Below are 22,819 nucleotides of genomic sequence, written 5' to 3'. Positions count from 1 at the left end.
GGTTAGGGATGATCTTCCTGGCAATGAAAAGCAGTCTCCCACCGAAACCATAGATTTACAGACTCATGCAGCACATCACCATGTCCATGCCAAACCTTCTGCACACCTTCACCAATCTGCATTAAGTCTGTATCCCTTTATGCCTTGCCTATTCAAGTGCCTCTCCAAATGCCACTTAAAAGGGGGTTGTTTGATTCCACCTCCTCCTCTGACATCACATTCCAGATAGCAACCACCCTCTGTGTAAAAATGCAATGGAAAATGGTACAGATTATCTACACTATCTATGCCTCTCATAATCCCATTGTATCCAGAGTTTTAAAAATCTATCCAAATTTTTCTGTTTGGCTGTCTCACCCACATATTCTCTTGCGAAGTTAGATTATGCATTACTCATAACAAAAAGTCACTTTATTTCAGTAGTTTGCCTCCCATTCTAAGATAATATACAAATATTGTATGATTACTAATGTACCAATTGTTTATAATTGAACATTTACAATAGATCCAATAATCTTGTTAACTATGACATAAAGAATGAATGGAAACTACAGATCCTGGGTGTCAATATATTTTTGCTGACATTTGTTTTAACAGTGAAATGCCCGGGTTCCTTTCAAGGTCTGGATCTAAACAGAAATGGCAAACTTTGTAAAACCAATTGCACATTGCCAACTCCATGCAGGTAAAACGACCCATGGTTGTATCAACAGAAGTAGAGTAGACCTTGGGAAAGCTGCTTACAATCATAAAGGAAATGACTGTATTTTGAACACTCCAATGGAAGTTAAAATTGACCTTCACAGGAGTTGTTTTATATACTATCAATACTCTATCTTAGAAGCAGAGTGCGTATTTTTGCTAATTCTGTATAAAAATGCCAATTAATATCCTAAGTATAATAGTTAAACATATAAACCTAGACAATTAACTATAAATCTGAAATTAGAAAACTAATATCAAAAATAGTAACCATGAAATGACTCAATTTTTCTAAAAAAAAATCTGGTTTGCTAAACATCAAGGAAGTTATTTTATCATTTATGGTTGCTCTGGCCCATGACACTTAAATGTGGTTGATTCTTAACTACCCCTTAAATGACCTTGAAGTAGGGGATGAACAATAAATGCTGTAAAAACTAGAATCAGCAGAAGTCAACTGACCCCACTTTGAGACTATTAATGTCCACTTTACCTTTACCTAAAATCTATCCATTGATATCAGGTCATTGAAAATAAAGCGTGCCGATTTGTGATGATTTTGTTAAATACAGGAAATATACGCTTATCCAGACCTTTTCCCCTTTGAATTACAAAACTTGGCAATCATCCTTGTTATTCATAGCAAGGTCACGAAGTGTACTTATGGGTTTTAAGGGGATAGTGGGGGAAGTCATTCAGCCATTTAGGGAAACACTTCAATCTCTGCTGATGTTGTGTTCGGCCAAACTGCGCAAAATGGGTTTGCTACCGGGGCTTTGTTTGGACCAGCCATTCGAGAAAGAAGAGTGGCAACAAAAGAAATCAGCACAAATCTATGCAGGCTGCAGTGTTACAAACCCACAGGTTTCGTTTACTGTGGACTGTTATTTTAAGAGCGCCTAAATGATGCGGGACTATGATGTTGTTCACTGACTGACTTGCAGCTTGTTTAACTATAAAAACAAGGTGTGTGGGGGGGGGGGTGAATAGATATATATCCCTCTGATGAAACTTCAGCTGGTCACGCTGATGGTTCAAAACTCTCTTATGCCCACAAGGGTGGGTTAAATATCTGCACTCGGTGCACTACGAATGGGTGTCTGTCACTACGTTTAATCCAAAGGAGTGGATTTTGTTTGGGATATCCTGTGGAGACCACTTATGTGTTAATCCTTGCCTGGGTATGTTTTGTGGCAACTCCTTGAAGACGATGTCCCTGTGACAGATCTCTTTCGGTGATAATTCGTATGTGGATTTGGAACGATCCGACGGACAAGATCTACAGCGACTGTTATCTCGTTTTACCATCGTGGAATCTGTGGTATATTTTTATTTACCTGTAGAATTCGACGTAACCACCTTTTCTCTACGTTTCACCCTGGATTACAAATATCTCTCTCCTATCATACATGAACTGAACTTTTCCTACTTTACCATCTCAAGGCTCTAAGCTTTGTTCCCCCAAGCTTAACTTAGTTTGGGAGCTATGTTACACACATACATACACATAACACTGTTAACATTTGATTATCTTGGTTAGATTACGATATTATAAGTAGATACTAATAAAGATAGTGGTTTTAACATTAAAACCCGACTCAGTGTGAAATCTCTCGTTGCTGGTTTATTTCTAAAGGTTACAGTACGTAACAGCAATAAGAGGTGAAAACAAGGTGTTGAAAAACACAAAGCATGGGAGTATTCAGAAACCAAACATCTTACATACCCAAGCAACACACATCAAAGTTGCTGGTGAACGCAGCAGGCCAGGCAGCATCTCTAGGAAGAGGTACAGTCCTGACGAAGGGTCTCGGCCCGAAACGTCGACTGTAACTCTTCCTAGAGATGCTGCCTGGCCTGCTGCATTCACCAGCAACTTTGATGTGTGTTGCTTGAATTTTCAGCATCTGCAGAATTCCTCGTTTTTACGATCTTACATACCCAACAGAGTTAGCAATGTATCCATCAACTTACAGGTTGTAAAAAGGTCCTTTCCCAATCTCTTTCTAAGATAAATTCTTAACCTAATTTAACAGGAATAATGGCGACTTGCATACCACTTTCATGTGTTCCAAAATAATTTACAATTAATAAAGTACTTCTTAAAATATAGTGGCACTTTCACAATAAAAAATTGTCCAGAATGGTTGTAAAGATAGAAAATATGACATCACATGATACTGACTTGAAAATGTTTAATGCATTTACAGTTTAATTCATGAATCCCAAACTGATTTTTGAGATTGTGGTGCTTACAGCTTTCTTCAGTAGAATTCAGAAAATTCATTTGAATTGGAATTGGAATGAACCGATATTTCTTGGTACAAAATATTCTGAATGTTTACCTCATATTGCATGGGAGGTGGAGTGAATGTTTAATGGCGTACTAATTACTAAATTTCAATTACTGTGCTGTGTTTACTGAGCATTATAGTTATTCACCCAGTCTCTTGGAATTCACAAACCTGCAACTTCTATCACCAAGAAGAATGAGTGCAGTCAGAGCTTGTTAACATTAACATGCTCCTAATCCCCTCTAAGTCACACACAATTCTGATTTGGAAATATTGTATATCAGCATTCCTTCATTATTCCAAGATCAAAATGCTGGAAACTACTTCCTTTCTCAGCCTCAACAAACAGCATTGTGAGAGTATGTTCATCAAATGGATTACAACAGTAAAGGAAGATGGCTCATCACCACCTGCTCAAGGACTAATAAGGAGGCTGGTCTTGCAAGCAGTGCTGACATACTGAGAAACATAAGGAAAGTAAAGAACAATCTCTTTGGCCTTGTAAGACTTATTTTTATGTAAGCTTAATTTAAGTTTAATGTGATTATACTAATGTTTATTTTGGTTTCTATAGATAGTTTATGCCCGCTTTGAAAGAGAGAACACAACTACAGCTGTGAAGATCCCTGCTGCACCTGATGACCCTGTGATCTCTGTCTCAGAGGCCGATGTTAGGCTGTCTTTAAAGAGAGTGAACCCTCACAAGGCAGAAGGTCCCGATGGAGTACCTGGTAAGGCTCTGAAAACCTGTGCCAACCAACTAACAGGAGTATTCAAGGACATTTTCAACCCCTCACTGCTACAGGCGGATGTTTCCACTTGCTTCAAAAATGCAACAATTATACCAGTGCCTGAGAAGAATAATGTGAGCTGCCTTAATGACTATCGCTCAGTAACACTCAAATCGACAGTGATGAAATGCTTTGAGAGGTTGGTCATGACTAGACTGAACTCCTGCCTCAGCAAAGACCTGGACCCATTTCAATTTGCCTATCACTACAATAGGTCAATGGCAGATGCAATCTCAGTGGCTCTCCACACAGCTTTAGACCACCTGGACAACACAAACACCCATGTCAGGATGCAGTTCATCGACTATAGCTCAGCATTCAATACCATCATTCCCACATCCTGATTGAGAAGTTGCAGAACCTGGACCTCTGTTCCTCCCTCTGCAATTGGATCCCTGACTTCCTTACTGGAAGACCACCGTCTGTGTGGATTGGTGATAAAATATACTCTTCACTGATGATTAACACTGGTGCACCTCAGGGGTGTGTGCTTAGCCCACTGCTCTACTCTCTATATACACATGACTATGTGGCTAGGCATAGCTCAAATACCATCTATAAATTTGCTGATGATACAACCATTGTTGGTGGAATCTCAGGTGGTGACGAGAGGGCGTACAGGAGTGAGATATGCCAACTAGTGGAGTGGTGTTGCAGCAATAACCTGGCACTCAACGACAGTAAGATGAAAGAGCTGATTGTGGACTTCAGGAAGGGTAAGACGAAGGAACATATACCAATCTTCACAGAGGGATCATAAGTGGAGAGAGTGAGCAGTTTCAAGTTCCTGGGTGTCAAGATCTCTGAGGATCTAACCTGGTCCCGACACATCGATATAGTTATAAAGAAGGCAAGACAGCAGTTATACTTCATTAGGATTTTGAAGAGATTAGGCATGTCGACAAATACACTCAAAAACTTCTATAGATGTACTGTGGAGAGCATTATGACAGGCTGCATCACTGTCTGGTATGGAGGGGCGACTGCACAGGACCGAAAGAAACTGCAGAGGGTTGTAAATCTAGTTGGTTCCATCTTGCATACTTGCCAACAAAGTACCGAGGACATCTTTCAGGGAGCGGTGTCTTAGAAAGGCAGCGTCCATTATTAAGGACCTTCAACACCAAGAGCATGCCCTTTTCTCACTGTTACCATCAGATAGGAGGTACAGTAACCTGAAAGCACACACTCAGCAATTCAGGAACAGCTTCTTCCCCTCTGCCATCTGAGTCCTAAGTGGACATTGAAACCTTGGACACTACCTTACTTTTTTTAATATACAGTATTTCTGTCTTTTGCTCTTTTTTAAAATCTATTCAATATACGCTAATTGATTTACTTATTTATTATTATTATTGTTTTAATTTTATTTATTTATTTTATCTTCTATATTATGTATTGCTTTGAACTGCTGCTGCTAAGTTAACAAATTTCACGTCACTTGCTGGTGATAATAAACCTGATTCTGATTCTGATTGTAATGTAAGTTAAAAGTTATACTTTGTGCTTAATTGGGTGAATTATTTAATGTGATTAGATATTGATCTATTTTGTTGATACCTAGATATCACAGATGCTGAAAGCAGAGATCCCTTAGAAATGATTTTTGATAGCAACCGAAGTTACAAAAAGGGAAATCCACATCAGTGTAATTGCTCGAGGTTTGAGGACAGCTTCCTCTGAGGTCAGTATCTCATGTAAATGTTGCAGTGCTTACCACATAGCTCACATTATGCTCAACAAACAATCTACAACTGCAATACTTTCCCATAGACAGAATCATGTAGTATATGAAGAACTTGTTAGGACTGAAAAAAAATAACTACGGTATAAAAGATGCATACACTGAACACTGCAAATTTTATTATGGCAGAAGCGGCTGTAAGATAGGACAAATGAGGGGTGAAAAGAGGAAAGAAAGTGAGATGTTTAGAGGGAATAAGAGGGTAATGTCTGTGCTATCTGTGGAAACCTAGATGAATCAGAAGGCTAACAACAGGAATTATGGGGCTTTGAAGCAGGAAACTCTGTGAATGAGGATTGGAAGCATAACTGATCATTTTGGAGGTCTGAATAATTAGAGAATGGAGGCCATCTTTTGAAAGCTGAATCTGTTATGCTTTGTAACTTCAAAACATAAAACTAGTCAAAAGAAAAACATGGAGCTGGGGGTAACATGTCTATTTCATTCTTTACTTTCATTTACCTCAGTGAGGTGTGCACATATGACGTGGCGGTGTAATGATGTATACCATTCCTATCCTTTACATATAACCCACGTAATGAATTATGAAAACAACACAGAATGTTCAAACAATAAATTTACAATATTACTCAAATATTACTGAAATATTGTTTACATCACCCTCCCTGTATAGCTATAAACTTCAACTCAATATGGAATATATATATATATAGGTAGATAGATAGATATACACACACTGAGTATATTATATAGTGCAACTACTATACATACATACACTGCATAGTAAATTTTAAATTATCCCATTTTGGCTTAAAGATTTAATCATTGTGGAGGATTTTTTTGTCTTGTGGAATAACATCTTTCCTGACAAGGGAGGCGGTGGGGGGGGGGTCACTCTACTTGGCAGGAGAAACTTGTGGCTGTGAAACTGTCTTAGGTTCTGGTGCTTCCTCCATGGTGGTTGACTCTGAGAGTGCAGGAAATGGTACTGACAGCTCTGGACACCCAAGTACCAACTTCTTGTCACTACTGTACTCCTTCACCAAGACTGCCCTTTCCAGGAGTATCAAACCTTCTTGTTGGAGGAGACCTCAATTTGTCTCAGATGTTGGTCCTGCTGAGATGGGGTTTGAGGAGATCCAAGTGCGAGCACAAGGGACAACTCATAAGCAGCATAGCTGGTGAGTTGTTGGTTGTGCAGTGCGCTGCATTGTGATATTCAACGAGGAAATCGGCACTTTCTGATTCAATGGCAGTGCAGTGTGTACTGCTGACATTGCTCACAGTGCATTCTTTAGACTCTGGAAAGGGTCTTTGCTTGGATTGTACAACAACTCTCAATCCCCACGTAAGACATCAGACAATCCTCGACATTCATCAGAACCCTTCCTCCAAAACATTTGTAGCTAGGTGGTACTGTTCAGAGATAATATGTCTTATTCCATTTATTTCCAGGAATTACTGAAACTGTTCTGCAATAAACAGTTGTCCATTGTTACTGACCAAGTGTTCTGGAACACCAGTCCTTGAGAAGAGGCTTCTCAGCACGTCGACAGTGTGCGAGGCTGTCGGCAACACTTCTGGTCACTTTGTAACTGTATCTACTACTACCAAGAAATCTGTTGCAAACTTTGCAACAAAGCCATCAATTTCATCCTCCAAACACGAGGAAATCTGCAGATGCTGGAATTTCAAGCAATGCACATAAAAGTTGCTGGTGAACGCAGCAGGCCAGGCAGCATCTCTAGGAAGAGGGACAGTTGACATTTCGGGCTGAGACCCTTCGTCAGGACTAACTGAAAGAAGAGCTAGTAAGAGATTTGAAAGTGGGAGGGGGAGGGGGAGATCCAAAATGATGGGAGAAGACAGGAGGGGGAGGGATGGAGCCAAGAGCTGGACAGTTGATTGGCAAAAGGGATATGAGAGGATCATGGGACAGGAGGCCTGGGGAGAAAGAAAAGGGGGAGGGGGGGAAAAACCCAGAGGATGGGCAAGGGGTATAGTCAGAGGGACAGAGGGAGAAAAAGGAGAGAGAGAAAAAGAATGTGTGTATACAAATAAATAACGGATGGGGTACGAGGGGGAGGTGGGGCATTAGTGGAAGTTAGAGAAGTCAATGCTCATGCCATCAGGTTGCAGGCTACCCAGACGGAATATAAGGTGTTGTTCCTCCAACCTGAGGGTGGCTTCAACTTTACAGTAGAGGAGGCCGTGGATAGACATATCAGAATGGGAATGGAACGTGGAATTAAAATGTGTGGCCACTGGGAGATCCTACTTTCTCTGGCGGACAGAGCGTAGATGTTCAGCGAAACGATCTCCCAGTCTGCGTTGGGTCTCGCCAATATAGAAAAGGCCTCATCGGGAGCACCGGACGCAGTATATCACCCCAGCCGACTCACAGGTGAAGTGTCGTTTCATCCTCCAAATCATTGACATAACATAAGAAGAACTGGTCCCAACACAGACTCCTGTGGAACATCACTAGTTACCGACAGCCTGTAAGAAAATGCTCCCTTTATTCCCAGTCTTTGCCTCCTGCCAATCAGCCACATCCTTATCCATGCTAGAATCTTTCCTGTAATACCATAGACTCGTAGCTTGTTAAGTGGCCTCATGTGTGGCCGTTGTCAAAGGCCTTCTGAAGATTCATCAACCGATTCTCCTTTGTTTATCCTGCTTGTTATTTCTTCAAAGAAGTCCAACAGATTTGTCAGGCAAGATTTTCCCTTGAGGAAACCATGCTGACTACAGCCTATTTTATCATGTACCTCCAAGTACCCTGAGATCTCATCCTTAATAATCAACTCCAACAGCTTCCCAGCTACTGAGGCCAGACTAACAGGTCTATAGTTTCCTTTCTTCTGTTTCTTTCCCTTCTTGAAGAGTGGAGTGACATTTGCAATTTTCCAGTCTTTTGGAACCATTCCAGAATGTAGTCATTCCAGAAAGGTCATTACTAATGCCTCCTCAATCTCTTCAACCTCCTCTTTCAGAACTCTTGGGTTAACACCATGTTGTCCAGGTGACTTATCTACATTCAGACCTTTCAGTTCTCTAAGAACCTTCTCTCTAGTTATGGTAATTTGCACACTTCATGCCCCCTGACACCTGGAGCTTCCACCATACTGCTGGTATCTTCCACAGTAAACACTGATGGAAAATACTTATTCAGTTCATCCACCATTTTATTGTCCCCCATTACAACCTCTCCAGCATCATTTTCCAGCTGTCCAATGTCCATTCTAGCAAACACGAGAAAATTTGCAGATGCTGGAAATTCAAGCAACACACACAAGATGCTGGTGGAACACAGCAGACCAGGCAGCATCTATAGGGAGAGGTACAGTCAACGTTTCAGGCCAAGACCCTTTGTCAGGACTAACTGAAAGAAGAGATAGTAAGAGATTTGAAAGAGGGAGGGGGAGGGGGAGATCTGAAATGATAGGAGAAGACAGGAGGGGGAGGGATGAAGCTAAGAGCTGGGAAGTTGATTGGCAAAAGGGGAGCAAAGCTGGAGACACGGGAGAAAGAAAGGGGAGGGGAGCGCCAGAGGAAGATGGACAGCAGGCAAGGAGTAATTGTGAGAGGGAAAGAGAGAGAGAGAAAAAAGGGAGGGGGAATAATAAATGAATAAATAAATAAAATAGGGGATAGGGTAAGAAAGGGAGGAGGGGCATTAGCGCAAGTTAGAGAAATCAATGTTCATGCCATCAGGTTGGAGGCTACCCAGACAGAATATAAGGTGTTATTCCTCCAACCTGAGTGTGGCTTCATCTTTACAGTAGAGGAGGCCGTGGATAGACATATCAGAATGGGAATGGGACGTGGAATTAAAATGTGTGGCCACTGGGAGATCCTGCTTTCTCTGGCAGACAGAGCGTAGGTGTTCAGCAAAATGGCCTCCCAGTCTGCGTCGGGTCTCACCAATATACAGAAGGCCGCACCGGGAACACCGGACACAGTATATCACACCAGCCAACTCACAGGTGAAGTGTCACCTCACCTGTAAGGACTGTCTGGGGCCCTGAATAGTGGTGAGGGAGGAAGTGTAAGGGCAGGTGTAACACTTGTTCCGCTTGCAAGGATAAGTGCCAAAGGGAGATCGGTGGGAAGGGATGGGGGGGATGAATGGACAAGGGAGTCGCGTAGGGAGCAATCCCTGCGGAAAGCAGGAAGTGGGGGGGAGGGAAAGATGTGCTTAGTGGTTGGATTCCGTTGGAGGTGGCATTCTAGCCTCTTTTTTACACTTTATGTATCTGAAGAAACTTTTGGTATCCTCTTTAATATTATTGACTAGCACACTTTTGTATTCCATCTTTACCATCCTAATGACGTTTTTAGTTGCCTTCTGTTAGTTTGTAAAAGATTCCTAATCCTCTAACTTCCCACTAATCTTTGCTCTATTATATACCTCTCTTCGGCTTTTATGTTGGCTTTGACTTCTCTTGTAAGCCATGGTTGTGTCATCTTTCCTTTAGAATACTTCTCTCTCTATGGGATGTATATATCCTCTGTCTTCCAAATTGCTTCCAGAAATTCTAGTCATTACTGCTCTGCCATCATCCCTGCCAGTGTTCTTTTCCAATCAATTCTGGCCAACTCCTCTCTCCTGCCTATGTAATTCTCTTTTCTCCACTGAACTACTGATATATCTGACTTTACCTCCTCCTCAAATTTCCATAAGACCATAAGATAGAGCAGAAGTAGGCCATTCAGCCCATTAAGTCTGCTCTGCCATTTAATCATGAGCTGATCCAATTCTTCCAGTCATCCCCATTCCCCTGCCTTCTCCCTATACCCTTTGATACCCTGGCTAATCAAGAACCTATCTATCTCTGCCTTAAATGCACCCAATGACTTGGCCTCCACAGCTCCTCGTGGCAACAAATTCCACAGATTTACCACCCTCTGACTAAAGTAATTTCTCCGCATCTCGGTTCTAAATGGACATCCTTCAATCCGGAAGTTGTGCCCTCTTGTCCTAGACTCCCCTACCATAGGGAATAATTTTGCCATATCTAATCTGTTTAGGTCTTTTACTGCACATAATACTCCAAGTGTGATCTCACAAGCGCCTTATATAGCCTCAACATCACATCCCTGCTCTTATATACTATACCTCTAGAAATGAATGCCAACATTGGATTCACCTTCTTCACCACTGGCTCAACCTGGAGGTTAACCTTTAGGATATCCTGCACAAGGACTCCTAAGTCCCTTTGCAACAGGATGAATTTCAGGATGAAATTGATCATATTATGATCATATTTTTCATCCAGAGAGTGGTGGATATATGGAATGCTCTTCCCCAGAAGGCTGTGGAGGCCAAGTCTCTGGATGCTTTCAAGAAAGAGATGGATAGAGCTCTTTAAGATAGTGGAATCAAAGGATATGGGGATAAGGCAGGAAATGGATACTGATTGTGGTGCTGGCTCAAAGGGCCAAATGGCCTACTCCTGCGCCTATTGTCTGTTGTCTATGATCATTTCCCCTAAGGGTTCTTTTACCTTAAGCTCACTTATTAATTCTGGTTCATTGGACAACACCCAATCCAGAATAGCTGATCCTCTAGGGGCTCAACCACGAGCTGCTCGAAAAAGCCATCTTGTAGGCACTCTAGAAATTGCCCCTCCTGTAATCCAGCACCAACCCAGTTTTCCCAATCTACCTGCATATTGAAGCCCTCCTTGACTATTGTAACATTGCCCTTTTGGCATGCATTTTTTATCTCCCATTGTAATTTGTAGGCCACATCCTTACTACTGTGTAAGGGTCTGTGTACAACTCCCAACAGGGTCTTTTTACCCTTGCAATTCCTTAGCTCTATCCACATTGTTTCAACACCTTCAGATCCTTTGTCACCTCTTTCTAATGATTTGATTTCGCCTTTTACCAACAGAGCAACACTGCCCCCTCTGCCGTCCTGCCTATCCTTTCAATACAGTGTGTATCCTTGCCCTATCAGCAGCCTCTCCTCACTACACATTACCTCTGTTTGTAAACCAGCTCCCACATCTTCAGCAATATTATCCGCCTTTCCTACGATACTTCTTGCATTGAAGTACAGGACACTAGTCGCACCATGCTAAACCTTTTGATTCCTAACTTCGTCTGAGGTCTTACCAACGTCTGCCTGCACAACCTCTCCACTAGCTGTTCTGCCACTCTGGTTCCCATCCCCCTGCAACTCCCGTTTAAACCCCGCTATGCAGCATTAACAAATCTTCCCGTTAGGATATTAGTCCCCCTTCAGTTCAGGTGCAAACCATTCCTTCTGCAGAGGTCCACCTTCCCTGGAAGAGAGCCCAATGATCCAAAAATCTTATGCCCTCCCTCCGACACCAACTCCTTTGCCACGTGTTAAAGTGTATAATCTTCCTAGTTCTGGCCTCACTAGCATGTGGCACAAGTAGCAATCCTGAGATCACAACCCTGGAGGTCCTGCCCTTTAACTTAGCATCTAACTCCCTGAACGTCCTCTGCAGAACCTCGTCCCTCATCCTACCCATGTTATTGGTACCTACAAGTACCACAACTACACTTCTTCCCGATATGTAGTAATCAGTTCAAGGGTACCCAGTGTTTGTCAGGAACCTGTTATATTAATTGACAAATCCTAAGAAGGACCAAAACTGTGACACATCTAATGACCTTGGAGCACCCACCACTGCTTGACTTTTCTCAAAGGGCCGAATGGCCTACTCCTGCAGCTATTGTCTATTGTCTATGCTCATTTCCCCTAAGGGTTCTTTCACCTTAAGCTCACTTATTTAATTGTGTAATTGGTGTGACTACAGTAAGTGATGCTTGGTTTAAAGAATTCACACCTGTGGCGTCGTGCTCTGAGCCCATAACCTTCTAAACTTTTTAACACTGTCTTGAGATTTGGGAGGTCTGAATGCTGCTGGTGAGAAATCTGATAATGATGAGAAAGATGCAGGAGGTAGCCTTGAGATTAACCATACAAAAATTAACAAGCAATATAGTTTACACCAGGCATTGCCCTTTTGACATGCATTTTCTATCTCCCATTGTAATTTGTACACAACATCATTACTACTGTTTGGGGGTCTGTATATAACTCCCATCAGAGTCTTTTTATCCTTGCAGTTCCTTTGCTCTACCCACAATGATTTTACACCTTCCAATCCTATGTTACCTTTTTCTCATGATTTGATTTCAGTTTTTACCAACAGAGCCACATCCCCCTCCAACCTTCCTGTGCTTTCAATACAATATGTATCTCTGTACAATGTTCCCAGCTATAATCTTCTTTCCGCCATGATTCAGTGATGTCCACAAAATCATAAATGCTAATCTATAACTATGCTACAAATTCATCTACTTTATTGCTTATACTGTACGCATTCAAATATAACACCTTCAGTCCTGCATTTACCCATTTCAATTTGGTCTGCTTTTTACTTTGCAACTCATCCTGTTGACTGCAATTTTGCCCTATCAGCAGCCTCTTCTTGCCAGCGGTCTCATTACACACTGCCTCTGTTTGTAAACTAACTACCCTGTCCTCAGCACTATCACTCTGGCTCCCATTCCCCTGCCAAATTAGTTTAAACCCTCCTGAACTGCTCTAGCAAACCTGCCCACAAGGATATTGTCTCATTTGTATCAGTTGTAACTTCCCTGGAAGTGATCCCAGTGATCCATAAATCTGAAACCCTGCACCCTGCTCCAGTTCCTCAGCTGCACATTCATCTGCCAAATCATCCTATTCTCGCCCCCACTGGCGCATCGCACAGGCAGCAGCCCAGAAATGACTACCCTAGAGGTCCTGTTTTTCAGCTTTCTACCTAGCTTCCTAAAATCTTTCTTCAGGACTTCCTCACCGTTCCTACCTATGTCATTGGTTCCAATATGTACCAAGTCTTCTGGCTGCTCACCCTCCCCCTTGAGAACGCTATAGACCCAATGCAAGATGTCACACCTGCGTAGCACCAGTCTTACCTTGTGTGACTAATTGTCCCCCTCTTCAGAGAAAATCAAATCACACTCCGTGCTAATGGGCCATCAGAAAGTCCTAGGTATGGGAAGGAGGCAATGAATAGAAACCACACGCTTCTGGAAATAAGGTTTTGTTTATTAAAAAAATGAACATGTACAAAATATTTACATGAGCAAGGACAATTCAAAATTCAAACATTCTGTTTACATTCCAAATCTTAGATTTCAACAAAAGCCAAATTCCTGTTTAGTTAGAATCAGTGATATTCATTAGAATAACCTTTGTTACTCCAATTTCTCTAACTAATTAGATCTAGTGTTATTCCCTATTTAAAAGTTTACAGACTAAACTTTCCTTTTTACTTATCCCTAGTTAGTTAGAAACCCAAATATAATTCCCATTCTCAAGTATTATAGTTAACTTCAGTTTCAGTTCCAGGCAATATATCTACAAGTTTAAATTCAAATTCAAGAATTATATACACACAGTTTAACATCTTTAACGACAATTTTCCAACATCACAACCCTTATACAAAGTAAATCTCATTCAGTAACTTATCAAAGTCTGTGCAAAAAGAATCGGTTCTTGCAGAAAATCAAATTCGGATTCTTTGTATGAAAATAAACTTATACATCCAACCATATTAAATCCTCTGCGTCATTACACATTTCGTTCCCGCGCTGGTTCTTCATCTGGGTGGCTCACCATCTTGGTTCGTTGGATGAAATAGTTGATCACCCACAGTAAGTTAATTCACAAACTTGACCAAATGCCTTGGTATGATTTTGCAGAACTGATTCCTGACTACACGGTAGGGAGTTTGGACACTGGTCTCTGCCGATATTGTCTCGTTATAGCTCTAGCTTCAATAAAACTTTCATCGTTATTGTCTCTCCTCCAGAGGTTTCACCCTGAGGTTTTCAAGTTAGTAGTGTAAAGATACTCACTACTAATTCCATTCTTAGCAGTTCATGACTTCAGCTTCTAATCGTTGCTGCGTTTCTCTCCTTGTCCGTCCTGTGTCCAGCACACCCCTCTCTCGCATTGCATTTTTTTCAAATTCTTTTTTTTAAAATCTGTAAACCTCACTTTCATCCCTCCGCAGGTTTCTAACATTACAATTTTGGGTTTAATTAACCTGCGTTACAAAAACATCCCTGACCCTAGCACCTGGGAGGCAACATACCATCTGGGTGTCTATCACGCCTACAGAATCTTGTCTCTGTTTTTCTGACTATGGAATCTCCTATCACCACTACAGTCTTCTTCACCTCTCTTCCCTCCTGAGCCACAGCACCAGACTCAGTGCCAGAGACTTGATCACTGTGGCTCCCCGCACCCCCCCCCAACAGCTACGTCTTCCTCCCCCAACAGTATCCAACGTGGTATGCTTATTATTGAGGGGAGCGGCCACTGGGGTACACTGCACAGGCTGTGCATTCCCCTTCCTTCTCCTAAGAGTCACCCAGTTACCTGCCTCCTGCAACTTAGGGTTGAATTCTTCCCTGTATGAGCTGAAGGTCATCAGGCTGCAGCTCCAGTTCCTCAACACATTCTCTGAGGAGCTGCAGCTCGGTGACCTGGTGCAGATGTGGTTATCTGGGAGGCTAGAGGTCTCCCAGAATTCACATACAGAACAAAACTCTGCCCCTGGAGCCATTCTCACTGCACCAACTATACCCTAACAGCCGAGGAATGAAGAATAAAGAAGATGAAGAAGAAACTTACCAGATACTGAATAATTACTTTGGTTCTGTCTTCACTAAGGAGGACATAAATAATCTTCCAGAAATAGTAAGGGACAGAGGGTCCAGTGAGATGGAGGAACTGAGTGAAATACATGTTAGTAGGGAAGTGGTGTTAGGTAAATTGAAGGGATTGAAGGCAGATATATCCCCAGGGCCAGATGGTCTGCATCCTAGAGTGCTTAAGGAAGTAGCCCAAGAAATAGTGGATGCATTAGTGATAATTTTTCAAAACTCGTTAGATTCTGGACTAGTTCCTGAGGATTGGAGGGTGGCTAATGTAACCCCAATTTTTAAAAAAGGAGGGAGAGAGAAACCGGGGAATTATAGACCGGTTAGCCTAACGTCGGTGGTGGGGAAACTGCTGGAGTCAGTTATCAAGGATGTGATAACAGCACATTTGGAAAGCGGAGAAATAATCGGACAAAATCAGCATGGATTTGTGAAAGGAAAATCATGTCTGACGAATCTCATAGAATTTTTTGAGGATGTAACTAGTAGAGTGGATAGGGGAGAACCAGTGGATGTGGTATATTTGGATTTTCAAAAGGCTTTTGACAAGGTCCCACACAGGAGATTAGTGTGCAAACTTAAAGCACACGGTATTGGGGGTAAGGTATTGGTGTGGGTGGAGAATTGGTTAGCAGACAGGAAGCAAAGAGTGGGAATAAACGGGACCTTTTCAGAATGGCAGGCGGTGACTAGTGGGGTACCGCAAGGCTCAGTGCTGGGACCCCAGTTGTTTACAATATATATTAATGACTTGGATGAGGGAATTAAATGCAGCATCTCCAAGTTTGCGGATGACACGAAGCTGGGCGGCAGTGTTAGCAGTGAGGAGGATGCTAAGAGGATGCAGGGTGACTTGGATAGGTTGGGTGAGTGGGCAAACTCATGGCAGATGCAATTTAATGTGGATAAATGTGAAGTTATCCACTTTGGTGGCAAAAATAGGAAAACAGATTATTATCTGAATGGTGGCCGATTAGGAAAAGGGGAGGTGCAACGAGACCTGGGTGTCATTATACACCAGTCATTGCAAGTGGGCATGCAGGTACAGCAGGCGGTGAAAAAGGCGAATGGTATGCTGGCATTTATAGCGAGAGGATTCGAGTACAGGAGCAGGGAGGTACTACTGCAGTTGTACAAGGCCTTGGTGAGACCACACCTGGAGTATCGTGTGCAGTTTTGGTCCCCTAATCTGAGGAAAGACATCTTTGCCATAGAGGGAGTACAAAGGAGGTTCACCAGATTGATTCCTGGGATGGCAGGACTTTCATATGAAGAAAGACTGGATGAACTGGGCTTGTACTCATTGGAATTTAGAAGATTGAGGGAGGATCTGATTGAAATGTATAAGATCCTAAAGGGATTGGACAGGCTAGATGCAGGAAGATTGTTCCCGATGTTGGGGAAGTCCAGAACGAGGGGTCACAGTTTGAGGATAGAGGGGAAGCCTTTTAGGACCGAGATTAGGAAAAACTTCTTCACACAGAGAGTGGTGAATCTGTGGAATTCTCTGCCACAGGAAACAGTTGAGGCCAGTTCATTGGCTATGTTTAAGAGGGAGTTAGATATGGCCCTTGTGGCTGCAGGGGTCAGGGGGTATGGAGGGAAGGCTGGGGTGGGGTTCTGAGTTGGATGATCAGCCATGATCATAATAAATGGCGGTGCAGGCTCGAAGGGCCGAATGGCCTACTCCTGCACCTATTTTCTATGTTTCTATGTTTCTATACTTACCCAGCTGAAGCCTGATGAGCCAAATCCACTCCAACAATGAGCACCCTGCTTGCCCCTGCATTCCTTTTATTCACTCTTTCTAATGAATTCTGTTTGCAGTCAAACTCCAAAAAACTGCTACAAAGCACTGCCTTTTTTTATCCTCAGCCGCGAATCTAAGTGAAAATTTACCTTCTTGTCATGCTCCTGCTTGCTGAAATAAGAAATTCTCCACAGCAATTAAATCTTTAGGCCTGAGTGGGTCAATTTAATATTTACTATGCTGTGGATATCTACATAGTAGTTGTATTATATATTGTACTGTATGTATATAAGTTGAGATGCATTCTATATTAAGTTGGATTTTATAGGCAAGCAGGGAAGAGTGTTGTCTATTTAACTGTATGTCAGTAATATTTAAGTAATATTGCAATTACATTGTTTGATTAAGCATTCTTTGTTCTTACATAATTCATTACTCATTGTACGTAAGTGTATGTAAATGGCATTCCACGTTACCATGTGATACGTGCATGTCTCACTTAAAGTAGAAATGAAGTTAGACCCACATTTTGGACTCCCTTATTTTTCTTCCAATTAGTTTCATATTTTGGAGTTATAAAATATAACAATCATGTGTCTATCTTGTTCTTTACTTATATTTTCTTCAGTGAGGCACGTACATATGATATGGTGATGTAATGCCGTATGCCATTTATGTACTTTTACATATAACCCATAATGAATTATATGAACAACACAGAATGCCTAACCAAACAATATACTTACAATATTACTCAAATATTACCGAAACATTAAATACACAACAAAATCAATATTCTTACACGGAACGTTTCATTCCTGATGCCAGACACAAGAGACTTATTGTAGAGGGAGAGCTGGAGTCCATCATGGTGCATATTGCAAGCAATGAAGAGGAGGAGACAGTAGCTTCTATGAAGAATATCAGCTGCTGGAATCTATGGAGCAGGGCACTAGGAGTATCATAGACAGAAATTTATGAGAACATGCATTAAATTGGCACTGAGAAGGGATCAGCACTGATTTCCCCTGATGTACAGGCAAAAAGATTTTCATCAGCCCACTTTGTCCAAGGTTTCATCTGTATGATAACTATTCAGCTCTGGATCACATAGATGATAAGATCACAAATATTGTTTGGATATTATTAATTGGTTACAGCTCAGCCTTCAATACCATAATACTTAATAAGCTCATCAATAAGCTCTTGGTACTTAGCTTTGCAGCCCTCTATCTTATAGTCTTTCTGGTCAGTAGTTGGTCATATCATTTCACTCACCTAGACCCTCAACTCTGTTGTTCTTCAGATTCTGTGTGCTCAGACCCTGCCTCTACATCCTGCATCCTCTTGACTATATAGTCAAATATTGTGCTAACCTGATGCTCGTTCGCTAATGATACCACAGTTGTAGACCAGATCACCAATAATGATGAGATAGAGTACAGAAAAGAGATTGTGAACCTTGTGCCATGGTGCTAGAACAACAACCTAGCCCTGAACAACAGAGAACAGGCTGTTGACCTGAAGAAACACTGGTGGGAGTGAACACAACTCAATCCTCATCAATGAAGCTGCTTTAGGTATGGTTGGCAGCTTCAAGTTTCTCAGCATCTATATTGCCAGCAACCTCTCCTGGACCCTCCATATTGATATGGGGATCAAGGAAGTACATCAGTTAATGTACTTTCTTTGGTAGCTGGGAAGAATCAGCCTATCCAGGGGGATTCTCTCAAACGTGTACACTATATAAAGTAGAGAAGATCTGCAGATGCTGGAAATCCACGCAACACACTCAAAATGTTGGAGGAACTGAGCAGGCCAGGCAACATCTATAGAAAAGAGCACCGTTGCGGTTTTGGGCCGAGAACCTTCAGCAGTCCTGGCGAAGGGTCTCGGCCCGAAACGTCAACTGTATTCTTTTCTATAGATGCTGCCTGACCTGCTGCGTTCTTCTAGCATTTTGTGTGCATCGCTACATAAAGTATCTCGGCGAGTCTGGGTTGGCAACAGTTCTGCTCCAGACCAGCAGAACCCGCAGAGAGTGGAAATCATTGTCCAATCCATCACAGTCTCATTACATCCGCAGAATCAGGTTTAATATCACTGGGATATGTGGAGAAATTGCAGCGGTAGTAATACAAATTACAATAAGAAGTATATAAATCAATTAAATTAAATAAGTAATGCAAAAAGAGGGAAAAATAGTGAGGTAGTGTTCATGGATTGACAGTCCATTCAGAGATCTGCTCCTGAAGTGTTGAGTGTGTGCCTTCAGTCTCCTGTACCTCCTCCCTGATGGTGGTAATGAGAAGAAGGCATGGGAGTCCTTCATGATTTGTTGCCTTTTTGAGGCATCACCTTTTGAAGATCGATAACGAGGCTAGTACCCATGATAGGGTTGACTAAGTTTCCAACTTTCTGCAGCTTTTTTCTGATCCCATGCAGTGGCCAATCCAACCAATCCATCCTCCAGGCGTGCTGATTTAGTAATGGTGACGGGATCATCACGGATGACCGCCATCTTGGCCATTACCTTTTCTCTCTTCTAACTTCCAGCAGAAGATACAGGAAAAAGCCTGGAGGACCAGGCTCAAGTACAGCTTCTTCCCCACTGCAATCAACCTTCTGAACCAAATACCTATTTCACATTCACCTATGAACAGTTATTACATTACAACCATCAGCCCCTGATCAGGTGTGGAAGCTTCATTCACCACAACTCAGGGCAGAGTCTACAACCCACAGATACAGCTTCAAGGACTCTTTACAACTCATGTTCTCAGTCTTATTTTTATTTGTCTTCTTTTTACACATTGAACATTGGCATTTGTCAGTCTTTGTTTATGTATCATTTTCAAAAAAAAATCTTATCCATTTCCTTTTTCCTTTAAATGCTTGAAATAAAATGAATCATGGTAGTATATGGTAACATATGCAAAGTTTGGTGTATGGGGTGTCAGGGAGGGGTAGCACCTCTGGTGGGGGAACATGTCGCGTCCTTTTCAGGGCGGTTAGTCCACCTTTGGTCCCCACCTGGCACTCAGCTCTGACCTGTGGCTCCCTGTAGCTGTTTGCATGTGACAGCGGCCACACCCCGGGCAACAGCTTCGACAAGCTGGCTAAACCAGGTGAGGGTAGCCGACGGGTCTCAAACCCTCGGTGAGATAGTGAGTTGTCTATCCCAGCATGTGAAGACAGACTCCGGCAGATTGAGCGGACGAGACCTATGGAAGGTCCAACGGTCAAGAAGGCGGTCTCTGCAAGCATTGTGGAACATGTAGAGCAGGACAAGACACAGAAGACATTCTGGTCATCCACTGCTCCTAGTCCCATCTCCAGCCATCTAGACTCTGTCTTGCCACCGGATCCAGATGGGAATTGGGAAGAGAGAGTGAGGCTGACGCTGCGCAACTCTCCCTCACTTAAATCCAAATCACGCGCTAATCTCGACACCATCATTATGGTGTTGAGGTCCTCATCGAGGTCAACGATGGATGAACAACCAACCATGCAAAGTTTTATAATAATTAACTTCGAACCTTGAATTTCCTTCACAGTTGCTGCCATGTTCTCGAACCCTTAATTCTAACTAATACTGTCACTTGGCATTACTTTAATTTGCACCACTATACCAAGCGTGACTTCCCAGTGACCAAACAATTTAATTCCCACTCAGACATGTCAATCCATGGCCTCCTCTTGTGCCAAGATGAGGCAACCCTCAGGGTGGAGGAGCAACACCTTATAGTCTGTCTGGGTACTCTCCAAACTGATGGCGTGAACATCAGTTTCACCTTCTGCTAAACCAATTCCACTCACCCCATCTCCCCCTTCCTCTATTCCCCACTCTGACCTTTCAGTTCTTCTCACCAGCCTATTACGTCCCCCCGGGTCCCCTCCTCCTTCCCATTCTCCAATTGTCCACTCTCCCCTCCTATCAGATTCCTTCCTCTCTGGCCTTTGACCTTTCCCACCCACCTGGCTTCACCTATCACCTCCCAGCTAGCCTCTTTCCCCTCCTCCAACTGCATTCTGGCATTTCCCCCCTCCCCTTCTGGACCTGAGGAAGGGCCCCAGCCAAAAACATCAACTCTTTATTCATTTCCATAGATGCTGCCTGACCTGCTGAGTTCCTCCAGCACTCTGTGTGTGTGCGTTGCTTTGCACCAGACCATTGTTTTGCATTTGTGGCTGCACTTATTATGGCCATGTCGACAAGTTACTCTATGAACTTCACACAAGAAAGGAAGTTCACTACACTCCATAAACTGTTCTCAATCTGAAACAACTGGTGTAATTCCTGAGGCTCTCTGCATCTGTATATTTTACATTAGGTCATGCTCAATCCAATGTGCCCCTTGGGCTTAAGCCCAATATTTCTGCAGCTGTATTTACTTATTGTGGTCCTGTGGGTCCAACTGAACTCCAGAAGTGACTGTTGAGCCTTCCCTGCAAAGTGGAGCATATCAGAGCACTAATGAATCCTGGAGCTCCCTGCTTCAAAGGTCTTTTTAATTATTTAACAGTTTTTAACTCTATTGATCAGAGACATTCAAAGGCAGTTAAATACATTTAAATAGTTCAAAAGTTAAACAAAAATAACAAAATTACTTAAAAATGCCTGTAATAAATAAAATTAATTTAAGCAAAAATTATTATGAAAACACCCACTTGCCAACCATGATGTTACAATTATGAGCCCTAGAATCTGACCTGTACTGGTGAACTCTGCCCCTACAATAAAATGCGGAGCCCACAGAAAAGCAAGAGATCGTCTGGCCCAGCTCAGTCTTTGTTCCCGTATTTCAATAATGGGTAAAGAAACCAAGCAAGGCACTGTAGTTATCCAGTGCTTCTTTACAGGGCTGCAGGGTAACGCAGGTGGTGGTAACTCACAGCCACTGACAGTGAGATGGGGTTTCACTTTAAGAGGCTGGTCTGACATGATGACGTAATTACACAAAGGGTTTTTAACATGCTTTTGTGTTCAGGTCTTGCAGTTCAACAAAATGTTTTATGGTTTTCCTTAAGCATAAAACGTCTCACTTTGTTTTATTTGTGAAAACCTACAGAGCCATCAGCTAGGTGAATGGCATGATTCAGTTCATTAATCATATTATGCACAATACAACGGACAGTTCCGATTTGAAATAAACCCCAAATCTCTTAAAGCAGATGTGTCCAACCTTAGTCACCATCTAAATAACCAGGCAGTTTTGGGTGTACTAGTTGGAAGAGTGCCAAGACAAACAAAGAACGAACTTCCCTGTTTTCCGACAATGACTTTGAGAATGTAATGGCAAAGACACAGAGAGCAGGCTGAAGGCCAAAACTCATTAATGAGCAGAAATCCTTTTATCTTTGCAGCTCAATTGACTCTATCTTTGTCAGTCTAAAGAACTTTCCAACAAGGTTTCATGTGCATAGGTGATGCATGTAATGATGCCGTAGATATCCGAGTGGTATTGTTTTGTTCCGTTAGTATTTAATATTTCAATAATATTTGAGTAATATTGTAAATATATTGTTTGATGAAGCATTCTTTGTTGTTTACATGATTCATTATGGGTTATATATAAAAGTATGTGAATGGCATACATTATTACGCCATTACGTGATAAGAGCATCTGCCTCGCTCAAAGTAAAATTAAAACTAGATCATGTTGTTCCCAGCTTTTTTTTTGCTTTCAATTAGTTTTTATGTTTTGGAGTTACCAACTGTAACAAAACTTTTCTGTCAAGACCAAACATGCTTTACTGTACGTCCACAGAAACTCTGTGTGTGTGTGTGTGTGTGTGTTGTGTGAGCACTACATAGAAGATCACTTTGGCCCAAACTAATTAAGCACATAC

The sequence above is a fragment of the Mobula hypostoma genome, chromosome 2 (genome assembly GCF_963921235.1).
Source record: "Mobula hypostoma chromosome 2, sMobHyp1.1, whole genome shotgun sequence".
Classification (NCBI taxonomy): domain Eukaryota; kingdom Metazoa; phylum Chordata; class Chondrichthyes; order Myliobatiformes; family Myliobatidae; genus Mobula; species Mobula hypostoma.
This window is presented reverse-complemented; position numbering follows the sequence as displayed.